The sequence below is a fragment of the Oculina patagonica genome, chromosome 5 (assembly GCF_052425735.1).
Source record: "Oculina patagonica isolate OP01 chromosome 5, crgOcupat, whole genome shotgun sequence".
In the NCBI taxonomy this organism is placed as follows: domain Eukaryota; kingdom Metazoa; phylum Cnidaria; class Anthozoa; order Scleractinia; family Oculinidae; genus Oculina; species Oculina patagonica.
Genome location: NC_135762.1, coordinates 25,256,151 through 25,275,825, shown reverse-complemented (window position 1 = coordinate 25,275,825; position 19,675 = coordinate 25,256,151). Strand labels below are relative to the sequence as shown.

The 19,675-nt window shown below is 38.1% G+C and overlaps 1 pseudogene; it reads left to right on the top strand.

Annotated features, from left to right (window-relative positions):
- The first annotated feature begins 3,254 nt into the window (after nt 1-3,254).
- On the top strand, nt 3,255-15,604 carry LOC144655079 (uncharacterized; annotated as a pseudogene).
- The last annotated feature ends 4,071 nt before the right edge of the window (nt 15,605-19,675 follow it).

Sequence of the window (19,675 nt, the reverse complement as noted above, 5' to 3'; positions counted from 1 at the left end):
TTTGAATTGCATATTAAGGTGGCTATGGTAACTTACAAATTGTTTACAACTTTCGTGATGAAAATCTCCTCTTTTTGTTGTGAGGAGGCAGCTGGTTGTTGATACTGAAGAAACTTTTATGATTATCTCATTCTTTTAACATGTTTGCCATCTTCGTTCCATTCTCTATGCTAAACATCTTGTTTGCAAATTATTTACCTTGTGTTGAAGGAGGCGGTAAGTGACTTATATTGTGAAATTAGGAAAAGATTGTTAGAGTTGCTAGTTAGCCAGTGAGAGCAGGTATTTTGAATTCAAGTGTTTCCTTGTATCCAAATTCAAGAAGGGCTGAATGGGGTTGATGAAATCTCAGTTATCACATACATTTTTAGTGATTTTTCGGCTATCAGTTAAAATTTCAGCCTATTTCTCTGCTAGCAGAATTAGCATGTTTTGCAAGCCTCAATTTGACTTTGCTATCAGTTAAAACGTGCCATTTCGCAGCTGACATTTAAAATTGACCAGTTTTCAGTCATCAGTTTAGTCCCCATTCAGGCTCTTATTTAAGTTTTACTGATTTAAAAAGTATCTTTTAAGTTTTTTAGATCAGGGTTTGGTCCACCGAGTTACGTGTGTCAGTTCTTGTTTCGTAAATAATTGCCTAAACTTTGTGCGTTGTTTGGCAAAAACAGGTCTATAGACAGGCAACTACAACTTAATGCAAGGCTCGAAACTGATAAACATTTCGTACTAGTTCCTTAGCTGGAAAGCGGTGCTCTTCTTAATACTAAGATAAGTACATCTGTAGGGAGAGAAACATCTTCCTGTTTTGAGAGAGAAAACATAAATAACACTGAAAATGCATGTTTATTTAGTTCAGTTATAGAGTAAAATTATAAAGCAGCTGTTTATAAAACAGAGAATACTAATTGATTCGATAAATTATAAACGATATTTATAATACTGAAGTGCCATTGAATAAAATGGTAGTAAATTATGGCGAGATATTTACCAAGTGAAGTTCTTTATTTAGTGTTTTGGGTTTCATGCGGAGTTAATGATCAAACGTGCTATGCCCAATATATGTATTTCGACCGAGCATAAACAGTGGATTATTTATTGTGTGGTTGTTGTTGAACAACGACCAAAATGCCCTCAACTAGAGTTGTTTAATAGGGCGCACAATTAAACGTGTCAGCAAATTTACACTTAAAAGGGAAAAGAAAAAAGAAAAGCGAAACTGTAGCGCGTGTGTACAACAATTATACATTTGGCGTCTTACGATAGCTTATACAGCGGATGTATACACTTGCCCTGAGGAATGTTTTTGAATAAAACCGAAATACTGGCAAAACCATACGCATTTCCAGTGCTTTTATAGTTCGTTACTAACTATGTTAAATGTCATTCTGGAAGAAAAATGGTTTGCTGAATTTTTTGAATATGATCTTAAACGGCAAGAAATATAATTAGATTTTCTCTCTATATTAAACGAAGCATCAGGATTGACACATGTACTGAAACAAATAATACATTCAACGAGATTCACTGACAGAAAGAATTGATCTTGAAGCCGTCCATGGCTAGCGCTTTTTACGATATCACAATCGAAGCTTTTTAACGCCGTGAAAATCTTTGCCTTGTACCAGAAGTTTAAAAAAGTTCTGCTTGTGCTAAGATTACAACAGTTTCTGACAGGGCCGTAACTAGCAAGAGGCAAGACGAGGCACTTGCCTCGTCTAGATTTTAACCCGCAAATTTAAAAAAAAAACACGTTCAGGTGAGAACATAATCCTCAATTGAACCTGATTGATTTTTCTGAATAAATGTCTTTTAAAAAATGATACAACTTGAACTTCTAGATTTCACAATTTTCTTTCCAGACCCCGCTAACGTCTCGTGCTTTCGACACTCACAACTTTTGCCTTGTCTAGCTATTCCAAAATTCTGGCTACGGCCCTTTTAAAAAAGTTAATGAAAAATAATTCAAATCGAAAATATACACTGTACAAACAGATAACTCATATGCTCTGCGAACTTTTATTGAGTGTTTCTACCGCCTTTATCAGTTTCAAAAATGCAAGATCACGCATTTATAACGAGCGCTTGGGTTTGTATTTCCAGATATATGCAGAGAATTGCACTACTTGAATCCCGTTGCTGACAAAGCCCTACTTGGTCACGTGATAAGAACGCTGACGGTAAACAACGGCGACCAATGCGAGATTAGGTGTTACGGCGAGCTGGAGTGCCTGTCTTATAACCCGGGACCTTATCAGGTTGATGGACACGTATGTGAGCTCAGCAAATCGGATCACATTAGACATCCTGATGATTTGGTTCCCATGCCTGTTTACATATACAGAGGGACTGAGGTACATAAAATGATACATTTGACGTGCTCTTTGATTCAAATTCTGGCTGGGCTATGAGTCACTGTTTGCCTTGGGTTTTGCATTACTACGCTTAGTGATTGGTTAAAAAATCTCGCGCCACTTTCTCAGCCAATGACAATCAGGAGGAAAACCAAAACCAATCTTGAGTCGATCACCTGCGTTTCCCTGCGCTTCGTGTCGGCTACATGAAACTGCTTCGAGTTTTGATTGGTTCACTGGCTTCTCTGTGCTCTAGAATGAATTGTAATGGCGTCTGAAAATCAATACTGGCTCGTGATAAATATTGCAATTAGAGAAATTTCAAAATGGAATTCGGACGGGTATGATATGACAATGACGATAGTAAATACATGTAAATACCATGGGAGGCCACCATCATCATCATCATCATCATCATCATCATTATATAGTTTAACATATATACCTAGTAAGCTACAAAAGTAACGACCTCCCCCCCCCCCCCCGAAGGTAACGAGGCGGCGTGGCCTTGTGGTTAGGGCACTGAACTTGTAATCCGAAGGTCCTCCCTGCAACTATCTGAATTTGTGTTTGGTGGTCCCGAACTCATCTCCACCGCCAAACACCGAGCAAAGTTCCTGCATAATATCTGTTTGTAACGAGAATTTGATCGTATTTACATAAAATTTGCGTGATATAAATGTTAATCATCATCGTCATTGTCATCACCATCATCATCATCACCATTATATAGTTTAACATATATACCTAGTACATCATGAGCTTCTGCCATCTTTACCTTTCCTTTTTGGTCAAGGAAAGAGCTGCCAAGATATTAAGACAACATTCCCGCATGCTCAAGATGGAATGTACCAGGTACAGCCAGATGGCGGGCTCAACATGTTCTGGGTCTATTGTGATATGACGTCAATTGGAGGGGGATGGACAATGTGTTACTCAACCGACGACCTTGTGAAACTCACAACGGAAGTGACGTATGATGAGAATCTGCCTTATGGAACAAATGGCTACCGAACAGACTGTAACAACATTCAGGCAACGTCAAGCAAAAAAAAAAAAAGAAACGAAATTAAAAAATACACTAATTAAAGTTTGAAAATATAAAAAAGATCACAAATTGAAGTATGCAGATTTGCCCTATATTTCGGTTTCTCTTCTGAACTCTTCTTCAGGGACTAGAATAAAATGAAGACAAACTTGGCAGGGCTGACTGTAACAATTGTATCTTTTAATATTTTTTTAATTTGAAGCTGTCCAGTTTAGGCTTTGCAGAATTGATCTTTGACTTCAGTGCACGTTGATGGTTTTGTTTGTCTTCAAAAAAGTGAAACATTATTTGAGAGTTCTGCCTAAAAGGAATAAAACGATGATTAAGTTGGCAAAATAGTTAGGTGAAAGATTTGTTTTTTTTTGTAGTTTCGAGAGATTCTTTTTGTTGACGAAAGAACTGGAGATAAAGCCTTCTTTTTACATACAAACTCAGTTCCACTCTTGTAGCCGCGGGAAATTATGGAGCACAGTTTCCAGGACTGTTGGTTGGGGGAGGCATAGCTGACACAAGTTATGAATATCAGCTACTTATCTGTGATCATTCTTTCTACTCTGGATTCTTCATATCTGGATATACAAACAACTGCAAAAAACACTGCCATTCTTGGTGCGGTGACCTCAGCTCTCCCTACTTCCGGTCGGCATCTACTCACACGCCTGGTTATGGAGGCGTCGCCTTCAATGTCAATGGTCATCGGCCGCTAAGCTCTCGTCTGATCAGTGTAGGGTTAAGATGAATGAAGATCTCAAGCTCTTAAAGCGCCGACGGAGTGTGAGGAACGATTTTCCATGCTATCTAACTCTTTTATCGATTACTGCTAGTCTACAATGAGTTTGACAATTAAAACAGTTCAGTGGTGCAAACAAAACTCCAAACAAAAACACACAACTAAGTGTCAATAGTTGGAAAGAAGCTGTATCAGTTCTTTGTTACCTTTATCCTCATTGTCCTCATACGCGAGTGACAAATGTATTGTATTAGACCGGTTTTTAGTCAGTGTCGAAAGTAATTAGCATTTGCTTTGGGTTTGCATTGCTACGCTTAGTGATCGGTTTAAAAATCTCGCACCATTGTCTCTGATCCAATCAGAAGAAAAAACCAAAACTCGATCGTAACTCGCTCACACGCGTTTATCCGAGTTTGCACCGGCTACATAAAGCTACTTCGAGTTTTCATTGGTTCAATAGATTACATTAATTTATTGTAATTTTGATTGGCTCAATGGATTGTCTGTGTCCTTGGATTGGCCAGAGTGAATCACGGCCGTACCTAGGTTTTTTCGTCTGCGGGAGCAAACTCCGCACACCTTTAGTTTTCTTAGTTTTTTTCTCCCCCACTGCCCGCACCCCCGCTATGTACGGCCCTGGTGAATACATTTTGGTTTTACGCTTGGTTAATAAGATATATGTATTGTATCACAAGTAGCCTGAGAAACATGGCTACACAATATCTTTTGAGGTACTGTTTAGGACTTATCAGCACAGAATTCGCAAGAGAAAAGACTTCATATGTAAAAAGTATTTATAATTAGATGTTTTCCCACTCTCCTCTTAATCACCTGAGGGCTAAATTAGTATTAGCAAATAAAAGGTTTGTTAGATAACTGCAAACCAAATTTTCTTTTAACCACTCAGCAAAAAATAACTTAATGTATCACCTTCTTTGTAATGTTAAAGATGATGATACGAATTAAAAAAAGTTACTTGATTTAGAATCTTGATACTACGAATTACTGATCAATTTTACTTGCATATTAAGGTAGCTATGGTTACAAAATGTTTACAACACTCCTGGTGAAAATTCCTCTTTGTTTCGTGAGAATCGGAGGCAGCTGGTTGTTGATGCCGAAGGACTGAGCTGTAATGATAATTTCATACATTCAACATGTTTGCCATCTTCATTTTATTCTCTGTGTTTAACATCTTGATTGCAATTTATTTACCTCGCGTTGAAGGAGACGGTAAGTGACTTATATTGTGAAAGTAGGAAAAGATCGATATCGCTCGAGTTGCTAGTTAGTCAGTGAGAGCAGGTATTTTGAATTGCAGTGTTTCCTTATATCCAAATATAATTTAAGAGGGGCTGAATTGGGGTGCTGATATCTCAGTTATCAGATAAGTTTTCAGCGATTTTTTGGCTATCAGTTTAAATTTCAGCCAATTTCTCAGCTATCAGAAAGCATGTTTTGCCTGAAACCTCAATCTCACTTTGCAGTTAAAAAAACGTGCCATTTTTCAGCTGACAGTTAAAATTTTGACCAATTCTCAGGTACCATTTAAGCCACATTCAGACCCTTATTCACGTTTGACTGATCTAAAAGGTACCTTTTTAAGTTTTTTTGTAGATGTTTGGTCTAGCGAGCAACGTTGTTTTCTTGTTTCGTAGTTAATTGCCTAATCTTTCCGCGTTGTTCAACAACGCGTTGGCAGAAAACCGGTCTATAGCTAGGCAATTGCAACTTATGCAAGGCTCAAAATAAACATTTCGCGGTTCCAATCTCTTACCTAGTAATCGTACTCTTCTTAATTTACTAAGATAAGTACATCTGTGGGCATAAGATTTCGTTTTCGGAAAGAAAAAAATAAATGCCACCAAAAATGCATATTTATATTAAGTTTATATGTGACATATTTTACAGCTGTTTATAAAACAAAGCACTAATTGTTTTCACAAGATTATTAACGACTAAAGCACTGGTGCTTTAGTATTATCATTTTTAATCTTGTGAAAACAATAAGTCAGTGAATAAAACGATAGTCCACATGGCGAAATATTACAATGTCAAGTTCTTTATTTAACGTTTTTGGTTTCATGCGGAGTTGATGATCAAACATGCTATTACCCAATATATGCCGCTATTTATTTTGACCGACTATAAGCAATGCATTATGTATTGTGTGGATATGGTTGTTGTTTGAACGAAGGCCAATTGCAAAATGCTCTCAACTAGAGTTGTTTAATATGGCTCACAATTAAGCGTGTCAACATATTTACACTTAATAAACAGGAAAAGAAGAAAGAAAAGAGAATTAAGCTATGAAGATGGCGGGCATATAATTAGATTTTCTCTGTATACAACCTTTTCTTCTATAAGAATATTGTTTATCCGGACCAGGCTGAATATTCTTATCTTTCTGCAAATGTTAGCCTGAAAATATTCTTATGAATATTCTTATATTAGATTACAGCTAGCTTATGACATTCCCGTTTGTGCTGTATACTACGGTGGCTGGTTAGGGCCATGATAGAAACATGATTTTATTTAGGGACTGACTTAATTTAATTTAGCAAATTCAAAAACGATGTTTTAAAGCACTAAAAATTAACCGCAGAATCACTGTTACTTATCTTCATTACACTTGTAACTTTGAATTTACAGTTCTAGCTCTAAATTGACACTCACAACAAAATTTAATTTTCACTTACAACTGAAAAAAAAAAAACACTTGTAACTGTAAATTCTACACTTATAACTGTAAATTTACACTTATAATTCTAGGTAACTGTAAATTTACAACTGTTTTACACTTACAGCTGCCAATTTACACTTATATAACTGTAAATTTACACTTATAGCTGAAACTTTACACTTAAAATTGTAAATTTGCACTTATAACTGTATATTTACAGTTATAAGTGTGAAGTTACAGTTATAAGTGTGAATTTACAGTTATAACTAAATTTACACTTATAACTGTCAATTTACACTTATAAATGTAAATTTACAATTATGACTGTAAATTCACACTTATATACAGTTATAAGTGTGAATAATTGTGAATTTACAGTTATAAGTGTAACTTTACAGTTATAAGTGTAACTTTACAGTTAAAAGTGTAAATTTACAGATATAATAGAATATTAACAGTTGTAATTGAAAATTAACAGATATAAGTGTATATTAACAGTTATAAGTGTAAATTTACAGATATAAGTGTATATTTACAGTTGTAAGTACGTTATAAGTGTAAATTTACAGTTATAACTGTAACATTTACAGTGATCAGTGCAAATCTACAGTTGTGAGTGTAAATTTCCCGTTCGAAGTGTAAATCACGGTTACAAGTGTAATAATACAAGTGTAATAAAGAAAGAAAGTGCTTTAAAACATCGTTTTTTATTTGAAAATTAAGTCCGTCCCTAAAAAAAATCATGTTTCTATTATGACCCTAACCAGCCACCGTAGTATACCATACATATGTATTACCAGTATTACTTGTACCATTCGTCGAACTGTCATTAGCATCGAATATTTGGGTAGTACAGTATTGTTTTAAGGCTAGTTTTGCCGTTTAGAGAAAGGACAAATTTTATACGATTTAGTTAAAAACATATAATTGTATTTTCAAATTTTCAACACATAAAATTATATTCCTTTTGAATCTCAGACTTTTTAAAACATTCTTAAAATTTCGCAAATTTCAGCCTCACTATTCTTATAAAATAGACTCTTATAAAAGAAAAAGAGTGTATTAAACGAAGCATCAGGATTGACACAAACTGAAACAAATAGTAAATTCAACGAGATTCACTAATTAACAGAAGGAATGATCCTGAAGCTGTCTATGGCTAGCGCTTTTTACGATATCACCAACGAAGCTTTTTAACGCCGTGGAAATCTTTCCCTTGTACCAGAAGTTTGAAGAAGTTCTGCTTGTACTAAGATTTTACAACAATTTCTGACAAAATGCCAGAAACGCTCGAGGAGGTCAGTTTTAAAAATGATGTTAAACAGGGCTGTAACTAGCAAGAGGCAAGATGAGGCACTTGCCTCGTCTAGATTTTAACCCAAAAATAATAATAATAAAAAAAGCAAAACAAAACAAAGCAAAGAAAAAAGGTGAGAAAATTATCCCCAATTTAACCTGATTGATTTTTCTGAATAAATACCTCATAAAAAATGATAAATAGTGTCTCAGAACTTCTAGATTGCACAATTTTCTTTCCAGACCCCGATAACGTCTCCTGCCTTCGACAGTCACAACTTTTGCCGTGTCTATGCCAAAATTTTAGCTACGGCCCTGTAATAAAAAAGTTAATGAAATAATAGTTCAAATTGAAAATATAACCTGTACAAACAGATAGCTCAAGTGTTTCTACCAGCTTTGTAGGTTTTACAAATGTAAGGTCATGCAATTTTAACTAACGCTTTAATGGGTTTGTGTTTCCAGATGTATGCAGAGAATTGCACTACTTGCATCCCGTTGTTGACAAAGCCCTTCTTGGTCACGTGATTAAAACGCTGACGGTAAACAACGGCGACCAATGCGAGATTAGGTGTTACGGCGAGCTGGAGTGCCTCTCCTATAACCTGGGGCCTTATCAGGTTGATGGACACGCTTGTGAGCTCAGCAAATCGGATCACATCCGACACCCTGATGATTTGGTTCCCATGCCTGGTTTCATATACAGAGGGACTGAGGTACATAAAATGATACATTTGACGTGCTCTTTGATTCAAATTCTGGCTGGGCTATGAGTCACTGAACTGAATGACACTTCGTAACAACAGGCGCTTTCATATCAGTGGACTCGTTGGGAAGGGTTTTGTAGTGCAAATTAAAGCTGTTTTTTCTCGTGAGAGAGACTTTGCGGGGTGGCTCGAAGAAAGTAGAGAATGCCTTAAATTTAAATCTTTACAAAAGAGCAAAACAAGAATAAACATGATTTTTTTTCTCGCTTTTATTATTATTTTTTAAGAATCGTTGCTCATCAAGTTCATGTCCAGACAATGCTACCTGCCTTTCCTTGTCGCCAACAACTTTCCAGTAGTCCGGCAATATGGTGAAATGATTGTGCGATTTTTGTTAAAAGCACCAAATTTGGCACAGTGATAGTATTCGACGAGCTGATCAATTTCAGATATAGGCCCATCCGGAATTCTGTCAGGGGGGACATCTTTTGGACCCAGGGGGTGGGGGTGGGCGGCATTTGGGCTTTATGGCAAAATTTACTGTATCCTTTGAGTAAGAAGCATCAAATTTGGCACAGTGGTAGTATTTGATGAGCTGATCGATTTCAGATATAGGCCCATCCGCAATTCTGTCAGGGGGGGACATCTTTTGGACCCAGGGGGTGGGGGTGGGCGACATTTGGGCTTTATGGCAAAATTTACTGCATCCTTTGAGTAACAAGCACCAAATTTGGCAGAGTGATAGTATTTGATGAGCTGATCAATTTCAGATAAAGGCCCATCCGCAATTTTGTCAGGGGGGACATCTTGGACCCAGGGGGTGGGGGTGGGCAACATTTGGGCTTTATGGCAAATGTACTGCATCCTTTGAGTAAGAAGCACCAAATTTGGCACAGTGATAGTTTTTAATGAGCTGATCGATTTCAGATAAAGTCCCATCCGGAATTCTGACAGGGGGCCACCTTTTGGACCCAGGGGGTGGGGTTGGGTAGCATTGGAGCTTAATGGCAAAATTTACTGCATTCTTTTAGTACCAAATTTCGCACAGTGATAGTATTTGATAAGCTGATCGATTTCAGCTGAGGGCTCATTCGACATTTTTCCAGAGGGAGACACTTTTTGACGCAGGGAGAGGTAGTTGATAGCATTTGCACTTTATGGTAGAATTACTGAACCTTTCTGGTTAAAAAAATGACACTGTTATAGTCAGTATGATGAGTTGATCAATTTTAGATATGATCGAGTTTACTATATCCAGAATTCTTTCAGAGTTGTCCTTTTTGGACCAAGGGGGAGGTGGTGGTTTCCGTTTGAGTTTTTACACTGTCAGGCCATTTGAGCTCGCACCATTTTTGCCACGATTATAGAATTAACTGAGATGATGATTACACCTATGGGCTAATCCAAAATGCTTTTCTGGGGTATTTTTTCGGTCTAGGGGGGATCAATGGTATCCTTTTGAGCTTATGGTGGAATTGTTGCGCCCTTTGAGTTGACATATTTGACACAACTATAGTATTTGTTGAGCTTGATTGTTCAATTTCAGCAATGGACATTTCTGGTATGCTTTCAGCAGTTTCAGGGTTACGTTTGTTTTGGTCTGAAAAAAGATTTTAGAGGCTGTCTTTCTGAAGACAACCCACTCAAATTCGGGTCAAAAAAATAACTTTGCCTTTAACTCTGGCAACTGGAAGACTTTACCGAGGCTAGAAATAAAACATTTGGTTTGATTGAAAATGATTTTCTGGCCGCGTTAGGAGCCAATATTTTGCCCCTTCGGGCCCACCGCAACAGCTGGAAAATTAGAAAAATAGGCATTTTTCGGGCCACTGTCAAATATTTCATTCGCATCAAACACTAATATTTTTTATATTAATATGTTTATAGACATTTTTAGTTTTCTTAGAAAAAGTAGCAATTAAGTCTTAGATTTCTCTGGAAATGCGAAATCAAGGATATATAATGACCATTTCTGATCGGCATCGAACAAAGGTTGAAAAATGGCCTTGATTTTGAAGAGAATTGTTCAATTTCGGGACCTAGCCGATAACTCCACTCTAAAAGCCGAAAAGTGTTGTCCTTTATCGGTTAAAATATGCAAAATCCCATGTAAGTTTCCAGTATTTGCGAGTAATAGCGATGATATTAGCGGAAATGTCGTTATGCCATGTGGTTTCAACTTACTCATTCGCGGTGTTCCACCTGATGCTGCCCAGGTAGTGCCTTTGCGCTTCTTCTGGATGCTGAGGTTTACAGCTGGATAATTCAAGACTCGTGGCGTTTTTTTCCCAAGAGTTGTAAGAGTTTTGTGCACTAATATATAGCAAAGAACTGTTTTCTTACTCTGAAGGCAATGCAATCCACTGATCTGAAGTATATAAATCAGAGATATTTGAGTCCATTGTTCTAATCACGAACTTGTTAAAGTTTTGGTTGTCATGATCACAGTCCGGTGCATGCAAAAAGTAGACTGGTGTCTGTCTTTTCATGACAACACAAGGATAAGTTTCGTACATGTGGGGATGTTAACATCCACATATGTAAGAAATTGGCTGAGCGCGCTGCACTTGTTTTGCCTCTTGGCGGTTCTGTGCAGAAAGAAGAACTCTCGAAGGTTTCCTTTAATAACATATGATAACCTCGCATAGCCCATGTGAGTTTCTCTTTCGTTTGGATAGAGAAGGTCTCCTCATCCGGGATTAGAAACAGGGTAGGAATTCCCCGAAGGGTTGAACCTGATGTGAGACTACAAAGCAAGTGGGGTGAGATTTTTTGAAAGCAGTCTAACAAGATGGTGAGAGCTGATGGCGGAAACAGTGAATATGGGTGTCGTTGTGTTAGCTTGTGTTTTACATTCCTCCATTTCATTTTTTGAAGAAACGTTGAATGCCCGTTGAAGAAATGTTAAATACCCCTTGTACATTGCTGAAATTGTCATGCTCTTTGATTCCTATTTGATTCTCTTAGCCTAACGTGCCCAATCATTTCACCAATTTGCTCAAAAATTTTTATCCTTCTTCAGGGATCAAATAGTTCACCCTGGCTGGAAAAATACCGTAATGGCTCATGAGCTAGGCTAATCTTATCAATGTGGTGCTCGTAACAAAAAATTAAATGCACAATCAATTTACCATTAGTTAACAACATACCTACCCCTGTATAAACCATTTCAGATGAGCCCATTGATACTGAAATTGCTGATCACATTAAATGCTATAAACGAGCCAAAAATGGTGTTTTGAGCACAAAGCTCAACACGAGACCGCCCCATCCGCTTGGGTAAAAAACGCAACCCTGAAAGAAACCCAAATAGACCCAAATATGAAATCAACAGCCCGTTAAGAACTATAATTCTGCCAAATTTGGTGCTTTAACCCAATTGGTTTAGTTGTTTCACCATAAAACTTAAATGTTGCCCACCCCACCCCCTGGGTTAAAAAGGTGCCCCCCTGTCAGAATTTCATACATGCCTATAACTGAAATGGATCAGCTCATCGAATGCCATCACTGTGCCAAATTTGGTGCTTTTAACCCAAAGGATGCAGTAAATTTTGCCATCAAGCCCAAATGTTGCCCACCCCCACCCCTGGATCCGAAAGGTGCCCCCCTGACAAAATTGCAGATGGGCCTATATCTGAAATTGATCAGCTCATCAAATACTATCACTGTGCCAAATTTGGTGGTTGTTACCTCAGGGATGCAGTACATTTTGCCATAAAGCTTAAATGCCACCCACCCCCACCCCCTGGGTCCAAAAGATGTCCCCCCTGACAAAATTCCGGATGGGCCTATATCTGAAATTGATCAGCTCATCGAATACTATCACTGTACCAAATTTGGTGCTTTTTACTCAAAGGATGCAGTAAAATTTGCCATAAAGCTTTAATGCCACCCACCCCCACCCCCTGGGTCCAAAAGATGTCCCCCCTGACAGAATTCCGGATGGGCCTATATCTGAAATTGATCAGCTCATCGAATACTATCACTGTGCCAAATTTGGTGCTTTTAACAAAAATCGCACAATTCACCCAAATTTATGCACCATATTGCCGGACTACAGTGCTTGTGTCCCGCGGGATTTACCGGGATGAACTGTGAAATCATGCAGCTGAAGGGTAGGTTACTCTTGTGACGCTGTGTGTAGGTCTCTATAAAATTCTTAGCCAGTGTAGAAAGATTAAAATAGGTATAGATAATTGAGCACATTCACTGGAGTGTCGTAAGTAATTTCCGTTTCCATTACTACGCCTAGTGATTGGTGTAAAAATCTCGCGCCACTTTCTCAGCCAATCAGGAGGAAAACCAAAACCAATCGCGAGTCAATGAGTTTTCCCGCGCTTCGTGCCGGCTACATGAATTTGCTTCGAGTTTTGATTGGTTTACTGGATTTTCTGTGCTCTTGTAAAAATCAATACCGGCTCGTGATAAATATTGCAATTAGAGAAATTTCATAATGGAATACGAACGATTATGATATGACGAAATGATATGACGATAGTAAATAACGTGAAGAGGCGAATTTATCATAAGAGGAAATACGAATTTTAGAAACAGAAGAGGTCTGGGGCCGAGAACATAAAACGTTTACCGGTCTTTACCAATCGAGCTGGTCCCAGGCCCCACCTGCATAGTCGATACAAAGTGTTTGTCAGAGAGGGGCTCCAACACTAAAATATACACGCAGAAAAATCGAAATAGCAATTTTCGTCCCTTTTTAACGTCGAAATCGGTGTTCCCTTTTCTTTAATCGATTGCTAGGAAAGAGCTGCCGAGATATTAAGACAGCATTCCCGCATGCTCAAGATGGAATGTACCAGGTACAGCCGGACGGCGGGCTCAACATGTTCTGGGTCTATTGTGATATGACGTCATTTGGCGGAGGATGGACAATGTGTTACTCAACAGACGACCTTGTGGATTCGAAAACGGAAGTGACGTATGACGAGAATTTGCCTTATGGAACAAATGGCTATAGAAGTGACTGTAACAACATTAAGGTAGAATTTAGGCCTGTCCCGACTGTGCTCGCAAAATCCTGGAAAGATGCTCACTGGAATGCCAAAAAGTTGCTAAAAAATTGCCAAAATCCATGAAGTTGCTACCTAAACTTCAAAAGTTGCTACCTCAATTTCTTGATATTTTCATATAAACATTAATTACAAGCCGCCTAATTTTCCGTTTTTTTCACAATTATTGCTAACATCGGTCAAGAAAAGTTGCCTATATTTGCTCGCAAATATAAGTGAAATTTAAGAAGACTCTTAAGACTGACCTGGCTGGGGCGCTGCGTTGTGTTCTTGGGCAAGACACTTTATTCTCACAGTGCCTCTCTCCACCCAGGTGTATAAATGGGTACCGGCGAATTTACTGCTGGGGTAACCCTGCGATGGACTAGCATCCCATCCAGGGGGGAGTAGCAATACTCCTAGTCGCTTAATGCTACGGAAACCGGGATAAACTCCGGCTGTATGGGCCACTTAGGCACGGACAAAGACTTAAGACTAACGAAACGAAAAAAAAAAAACATTCAAGAAATTCAAGAAAAACATTCAAGAAACTCGCATAAATTGAAGTTTTCTATGAAATCGTTGACTTTCTCGTGCTTTATATGTGCGCTTAACCTACATTTTACTCAAAAAATCTCAGAAAGGCAAGACTTGGTTGAGGTTGCTAGACCTTCGGGTTTGGGGTATTGTGTGGGCTTATAACTGGAGAGAGGAAATAAGATAAATGTTCTTCAATTCGTTCAAGGAGAATTTAAGACTGTTCATAGCCACCCTAGTCAACGCAAAAATACGAGGGCAAAACAGCGAGCGCTATTTCTCTGCTCCCGCCCCTAACCCATCGCGCCCCTCGTTTTGCGCTGGTGTCCAGTTCTCTCTCAATTCTTTTCCCGCTTTCAATGATCGAAGAAAAATACGAGAAACTGGAGGGTTTTGAACAGTCTTGGAAAGCGACTGAAAAGAGTACATTTGGTACAGAAACCATACACTGCCTCAGCGACACATTATGGTTGCATTTTACTTCAAAATAATTGGGCTGGGATGAACGTTTTCACTGCGCTGAAGCTTCAGTGTCGGTCGAATTTTTTAAATCAAAAAAGAAGGGCAAGATACTGAGTTTTGGGAACTGCCCACTAGGGGTCTAGGAGAGGGGGACCCGTATCGTTCCCAAATATAGAGGGTCGAAAGTATCCCCCTATTTATGCAAAATAGGGCCCCATTTGAGCTCTCTTTTGGATTTGCCACTCCCATCAAGAGACTCTTTAACAGATTTCGGTTTGAAATGGTTTGTTCCTTGCTTGCAGTTTCGGGAGATTCTTTTTGTGGACGAGACATCTGGAGATAAAGCCTTCTTCACATACAAACTCAGTTCCACTCTTGTAGCAGCGGGAAATTACAAAACACGGTTGCCAGAACGCTGGACAGCTGGAGGCATAGCAGACACAAGTTATGAATATCAGCTACTCATCTGTGATCATCATTTCTACTCTGGTTTCTTCATTTCCGGATATACAAATAACTGCAAAAAACACTGCCATAATTGGTGCGGTGACCTCAGCTCTCCCTACTTCCGGTCAGCATCTACTAACACGGGAAGTTATGGAGGAGTTGCATTCAATGTGAATGGCCATCGGCCGTTAAGCTCCCGTCTGATCAGTGTAGGGTTAAGATGAACGATACTTCAAAGGACGGACGAAACTTTTGCTAATCCTTTACGAAGCATTTTACAAGCTACCCGACCTGTGTTTGTATCATTGATTGAAGTAGTTCTGCACGGTAATTTCTAAGGTTTATATCACCCATGTGAAGTGATATATATATATCACCCATGTGAAGTGTGTAAGTCAAACAAAGCTCAACTGAAACAGAAGCACGGGACCAGTTGTAAAACTCTGGAAAGATTGCATGTGGGATATATGATTTTTATATTTCAATGGTCGATCCTGATAAGACAAAAATAGGAATCTTGAGATCGGGGAACGAATACCATTTTTCAAACCCGGTGCGTATGCTTTCGATTATCACATTTTACACCAATCTCGTACCAAGAGAAGATGATCCTCTCTTGTCTCGCACTGATCGATAGTCTTCTTTTCAATTGGTCAGCAACAGGGAGGAGTGTGTAAGCAGCGAAAGAGTGCCATCAGTTCAGTTATACGTCCGGCTGTGTACAAAACACCGAAGACAATTGTATATATACTAGTTATGCAACGCTTTTCTTGTATTTTCTCGGTATACGCACTCGCCTAAAGGATAGCGCGTATACCGAGAAAATACAAGGGACAAGTGGGATATTCCATAGTATACCACGAGAAAGTGTTGTATAACTATTTTATTCCATGCCATAGAAAATACGCTTACTAAATTTAGTAGGAAAAAATATCGCGGCGCACGATGTGAAGGTTGGGTTGAATACCGTCGAATATACAACGGCTTTCCTGTATTCTGATTGGTTGTATTTTCAATGGCATGGTATAAGCTAAAATATGAAAAGAGACGAGTTTAAAACTAAACAAAAAGTACGTAACATGGATAAATTGAACTATGGAATAGCCAAAGTTACATTCCGGGGTCCAGCAAACAGACTTGCGCCATGTTCGTTCAACTTTAGAATAAGCTTTTAATTTGACGTTTGATGGGGTCAGCTTGGGTAAATTCCGATCTTTAATTTTTTTTTCGAATTCTGTCTTCCGGTAGTGATCATAAACCCCACCGTAGTATAAACGTAGTCTTTTCTGTTCTTACTCTGTTCTGTGAAATGCTGATTTTGTTCGAAGTCAATACCCAAATTTGAGAATCTTGTTTTGTAATTTTGATTATTTTTTTGAGTGATGCCGCTAATTAAAGCGTGTAAAGTGAGTTTTGATTGGTGGACTTTGAGTTGGATGTTCTTTCTATTGTCAATTTAACAAAATTACTATTTCGAATTTATTTATGTTATTGTTTGGTTTCTTTTTATATCACCGACATGTTTTTAAATTCATTTTCAAGTATTTTTGCTTTTTCTGCCAGCAAAATGCTCGCTGCTTCAAACAGCAAAAATGAATGGCCTAAAAATTTTCAGTAGGCAAAATGTATAGCAATAAGCAAAGATAATTAAAATTATTTCGATCTTGGGTTTGAGGTTCCCATGTCTTACTGAATGCATATAATCCAAAGTAAAATTTAAAGCTATAGCAAGAACAGTAACGAAGTTATAACTGAAGAACGCTATTTTACTTGTAAATATATCCTGACGACATTTTCTATGTGCACAAGTTGATGTTGGTTTGCTTTTACCTACACATTCGGAGTACAACATCGGTCGAAAGCAAAAACAGTTACAAATAGAATTTAATTAACAATTAGACTACGAGCCCGAGTTTTCTATGAGCAAATAGTCAACGAGGCGCAGCCGAGTTGACTATCGCTCATAGAAAACAAGGGCGAGTAGTCTAATTGTTTTAGTAGAAGCTCCAAAGGATTTCTGTCCAAAACCTATATTGTGCACTTTGAAGACAAAAATCAAGAAAATTTACCGCTTAAAAAGCTACGCGCGCGCGACTGTTTTCTATCGGCGAATAGAAAACAGTGGAAGAACCAATCAGATTCGCGGATTTCCAATAGAACACAGCTGAGTTTCTACTAATTTCAATTATAAATTACGTTAACGAATAATCAGTGACTCTTTGACTATACATTTACAAAAAAGGCAACCTGCTAATATGTTTGTATATGGCCTTTGATAACAGTATTTTACTTTAATAATGCATGCGTTATGCGATGTCTTGCTTATTTAAGTGGTTTTAAAAGGGTTTTTGTTTATATAATTTTATACGTAAGCTGGCCACTAATACAAATGTCATTGTTAAAAAAAAGATTCGTTAGCTTTTTGCAATTTAATTGTTAAAAAAATCACTGTACGATTTGAAATATTGCAGTCGCTTTCTCTTTCCTTGGTTAAACGTGGATTGCGTAATTTTTATGCTTCAAGAAGTACAAATGTATTTTAACGATTTGATCAGAACTATTGATTGTAGAATAAATATGCAAATTGCTCAATATGTCAATAAAAATGTGTACTTTCTCTTGTCTCAAACTCAGCGGAAAATGGTCGAAAAAATGTTTTGCGTATACATACACAGCTAACTAGAAATTCTCGAGATTTAAGCTTCGTAGCCGGAACATTTATGTATTGTTGCGACCTCTATATAGGTGATACTCCGCGGATACTTCTTGCTCTTTTGAGTCCTGTCTTGCCAGTAAATCATCAATGCCATGTTGGAAATGGAGGCAGCAGCCAGCAACACAAGCAAGCTGCGCATAGAGCTGCGAGCAACCCTTCATTACTCTGGCGAAAACTCGGCTGATCCTCGTAAACGAACACGGTCGTTTGCGGTGCTACCATCGGGAATGGTTGGTACGGCTGATTTGCATACACATCTGCGTTCGGTGGAGGAAACTCTCTTTGAAAAGGAATTCCGGTGTCGTTGGCTGGGTAGTAGTGCGGTGGTTGAAATGATGGCTGTTGGTAGTAACTCATTTTGGCTAAATTTTCTCAGTGTTGTTAGCAGAGAAACGAGCAATGACTGAAAGCACGTCGCTATTCAAGGCTGTCAACTCCTTGCTTATTCAACCAAGCTTCTTTGATAAAAATAGAATTGCTGCTCCAGGGTGATTTATTCCATTTCTTGAGCCCGTGTAGGGCTGCCAAATTTTAGGAAGCAAAGTGTCCCAGCCGCTCAAAGATGCCGCAAACAGCTTTCGTGGTTGCAAGCGTTACGGCCAAGCACTTGTCAAGGACGTGTTAAACACGGATGGACAGTAGAGCTTTGTTTGCGCCCAGAGCCGCTTCGGCCTACTAATTTGTGCCGCTTCTAGGAAACCGTGTTAGGACGAAAGAATTTGATGAATAATACTCTTTCTCGCCCAGCTGGAAGTATAATTTTAACATAAATGATTATCGTAGGCTGCGGTTAAATGAGAGTCTGTAACCTTCCCGCAACAAGTTGCGTTTTATTTTGCTTTTTTAGTTGAAAAATTGCCAGTTAAAAGGAAGCTCTAAAAGACGCCACAAAACAGGTTAATAACCCGCAGTATGTAGCTTTAGAACGCAGTTACATATTTAATGAGCGCTAAAATAAGCCCAGTTAAACAAATTGCAGCTTGATAAGTTCACACATTATTTTGGCGTACGACAGGTCGACTGAATATTTTTTGATGGGTTTTGAAAACAAAGCAATAATACAACGCCTCCTATTAGACGAATAACACTGTTCTTCTTTGACTGTAATAGAAAAAAGAACACAACGCAATAAAATTCACAAATCTTGATTTCCATAATAACACCACCCCACCTTAAACTTCCAAAATAATAGAGCTATAGATTTAAAATAATGGATATTTTTAGAGTCCAGTCAAACTGTTAAACCGGATTAAATTGCTTGTCAAACGCCAAAGGCAAACAAAGTCATAATTTGTTTAGTCAGTGAGGCAGTTTCGACAACGGTTAAGCAGGATAAATTTAAAAATGTTCAACGTCAGCCAATATCCTAATTTTATTTATGTTTTAATAGGCGGTTGGTGTTTTAGTTCGTCTGCTTTCCGGGTCGGCGCGTTTACAGTTGTAAATTTATTCAATTTTTAAATTACCGGGTACCTGCATTTTTCGTCGCTGGTGGTTTCATTTTAATCCCAAAATATGGATTTTTTAACTGTCGAAAATAAGGTTTTGACTCTTTTTGTAAGTTAGCTTGGACGTAAATGAATTTAGCAACACGTCAAAAGTATATCATAACACAACTGCGAACATTGTTGACATGGAGGGAAAACAATGAAATTATATACTTAAATTTTTCTATCACTAATCGGCTGG